Source organism: Sinocyclocheilus rhinocerous, unplaced genomic scaffold, assembly GCF_001515625.1.
Source record: "Sinocyclocheilus rhinocerous isolate Xijiao unplaced genomic scaffold, SAMN03320098_v1.1 scaffold24789, whole genome shotgun sequence".
Taxonomy (NCBI): Eukaryota; Metazoa; Chordata; class Actinopteri; order Cypriniformes; family Cyprinidae; genus Sinocyclocheilus; species Sinocyclocheilus rhinocerous.
In genome coordinates, this window is record NW_015635400.1 from 1 (window position 1) to 3,470 (window position 3,470).

The 3,470-nt window shown below is 40.0% G+C and overlaps 1 pseudogene; it reads right to left on the bottom strand.

Moving 5' to 3' along the window:
- Nucleotides 1–708: 708 nt before the first annotated feature.
- The window catches only part of LOC107746885 (keratin, type I cytoskeletal 19-like), a 25,920-nt pseudogene continuing 23,158 nt past the window's right edge, over nt 709–3,470 (bottom strand).

Below are 3,470 nucleotides of genomic sequence, written 5' to 3' on the forward strand. Positions count from 1 at the left end.
TTTTAGGACCTAGAAATGAAAAAAAAGAAAATATGCAAGTAACATGAATGATATAACATAAAATATTATACAATATAAACCTACTACCTGTGACACTTGTAAATGAAAAAATGCCCTCTGGGCAGTTGTTGACTTTCTGAATATCCTGCTTTTCCACGAGGCACCTGTAGGTGGCGATCTCCTGCTCCAGACGAGTCTTGATGTCCAGCAGTGGTCTCTGCCCTGCTGCTCAATGCCAGTGCGCACCTGACAAGCTCTGCCTCATATGTGTTGATATGTTTCTGGTAGACTGCTAGCATAGTGCTGTACCTAGCCTCTGTTTCCAACAACTGAATAGAACAACACAAAATCAGGCTTAGGTTTACCTCAGATAACAGCTAGCTAAAAATTGCTGAGATCTAAAGATCAAGGCTGAAAACCTTTGCCATAAGTTAGGAGTGTTAAGAATAGATACTACACACATACACACACACATACACATATATATATATATGACAAAATACATCTAGCTATCACTTAACAGTTAGCATTAGTTAACCCTTTGTTAACTTTCAGACAATGTATTACCAAAACTCTTTCCACTGCCTCTCACAACCCTTTACTATTTCCTTTTTTCTGTCTGTCACATCCTGTGTCTCACCACAGATTTGAGACTGCAGCTCGATCTCCAGGCACTGCAAGGTATGCCGCAAATCTGAGATCTGTTACCTAGAGGTTTCTAGGCACTCTGTGTTGGTGGCAGCATCTTTGCACAGGTCTGCCATCTTAAAAAGAGAGTCACAAACACACATATCTTGTGAGCCATTTAACTCATGAGTCACTGAGCTATATTATTTTTCTGTATTAGCTAATACCACTCCAAGCTGTAATGTGAATTAAAGAGACAGAAGTCTCACCTTCTCTTTGAACCAGCACTCCTGTTCTCTGCGGTGTTTGTCTATGATGGTCTCATAATGGCAACGGATGTCGTCTAAAACCTTGTTCAGGTCTTGCTGAGGAGCAGCATCCACTTCCACGCAAATGTCCTGCTTTTCCATGAGGCACCTGTAGGTGGCGATCTCCTGCTCCAGACGAGTCTTGATGTCCAGCAGTGGTCTCTGCCCTGCTGCTCAATGCCAGTGCGCACCTGACAAGCTCTGCCTCATATGTGTTGATATGTTTCTGGTAGACTGCTAGCATAGTGCTGTACCTAGCCTCTGTTTCCAACAATTGAATAGAACAACACAAAATCAAGCTTAGGTTTAACTCAGATAACAGCTAGCTAAAAATTGCTCAGATCTAAAGATCAAGGCTGAAAACCTTTGCCATAAGTTAGGAGTGTTAAGAATAGATACTATACACACACACATATATATATATATATATATGATAAAATGCATCTAGCTATCACTTAACAGTTAGCATTGGTTAACCCTTTGTTAACTTTCAGACAATGTATTACCAAAGCTATTTAACTACTGCCTCTCACAATCCTTTACTATTTCCTTTTTTCTGTCTGTCACATCCTGTGTCTCACCATGCTGATTTGAGACTGCAGCTCGATCTCCAGGCACTGCAAGGTACGCCGCAAATCTGAGATCTGTTACCTAGAGGTTTCTAGGCACTCTGTGTTGGTGGCAGCATCTTTGCACAGGTCTGCCATCTTAAAAAGAGAGTCACAAACACACATATCTTGTGAGCCATTTTACTCATGAGTCACTGAGCTATATTATTTTTCTGTATTAGCTAATACCAATCCAAGCTGTAATGTGAATTAAAGAGACAGAAGTCTCACCTTCTCTTTGAACCAGCACTCCTGTTCTCTGCGGTGTTTGTCTATGATGGTCTCATAATTGCAACGGATGTCGTCTAAAACCTTGTTCAGGTCTTGCTGAGGAGCGGCATCCACTTCCACACACACTTTTGTGTCTGTCAACTGACAGAGTAGTGCTGCCACATCCTATAAACACACATGAGCACTCAAGCATTATGGTTTAGGAAATTATTGCTTTCATTTATTTTCATTGAAAACATACAAAATTCAAAAATGATTCTGCTGCACACCTCCTGGTGAGTTTTCTTCAAAGACACCAGCTCCTCCTGCAGAGCGCAGATCTGCATCTCCAAGTCAGCTTCTGCAAGGCATGTCTTATCAAGTATGCAACACAGGTTATCGACGTCAGCTTTTACACACTGCCTTATTCTCATACCTGATTTGTGGAAAATTCAGTGGGGAACAAAATCATTATACGTAAACATAACTATGATCTATGTACAAGCAAATAGCCAGACCTTAATCATGTTAGATGCCATAATTTTATGATAATGAAGCTTCAAGGGATAGACCTAGATCACATAATTTCAGCTCTCACAACTTTCAAAACGGAAAGACATCTCATCAGCTAAATAATCTGTGTGTTGTTAAACAACAGTACAATCCACTGAATGCACTGTACTTCTATCCATCAAAGCCTTGTTTTCATTCCTGTCAAAAATATGACATTACTCTGACTAAGATCTATAGCACTGAATCTGTAAAACTGCGGTTAAATCTAAAAAACTAGTGTCTATTGTTTTTCATTGTTTCCTCTATCACATTTACCTTATATATGGCTGGATTACTTCTGTTCAAATTAACATCAGTATATGTATATATGTATGTACACGCATTTGCTTCCATACATTTCTGTTTGTATATTTGCCAGCTGGAGGACTAGATGTGAAATTGCCTTTAGAGAACTCACTTTATCTTAAAGTCATCAGCAGCCAGTTTAGCGTTGTCGATCTGCAGGAGGATTTTGCCATTGTTGACAGTAGTGTCTTTAATCTATAATGAAGAGCATCGACAAAGAAAACTATAAATGTATGTGTGTGTATGTATGTATGTTTGTAGCTATATGTTCCTGTGGCTCAGTGGTAGAGCGTTGTGTTAGCAGCGCAAAGGTTGTGGGTTCAATTCCCAGGAAACACGCATGCTGATAAAAAATGTATAACCTGAATGCACCGTAAGTCGCTAAATGCATACGTTTAAAATATATATGTGCGCGTGTGTGTAAAACAAGCATTTTTGTATTGTATTCGTTCACAGTAAGGTAAGGAACAAGAATCTGAATGTGTCACATTTATTAGAATCTCAGACATTATTTTTGCTATGCATTTTAAAATTGTCTTAATTGCCTTAATTGTCTCTAATCTTCCATTTTGTACCTTTTCCTGAAGGCAGTCAATGGTTTTCAAGTAGCAACTGTAGTCCCTCTTGCAGATCAGCCCCTTCTTTTCATAGTACTCCTGGATCTGCTTCTCCAGAGTAGCATTGGCAGCCTCCAGAAAGTGCACCTTATCTAGGTAGGATGCCAGGCGGTCATTCAGGTCTTGCAAGGTGGCCTTCTCGCTCTTCTGGAAGTAGTCATAATCTCTTCCATAACACCCTCCAGTCATGATTCTTGCGCCAAATCTTCCACCGTGTCCACCATGACATCCGTATCCTCCAT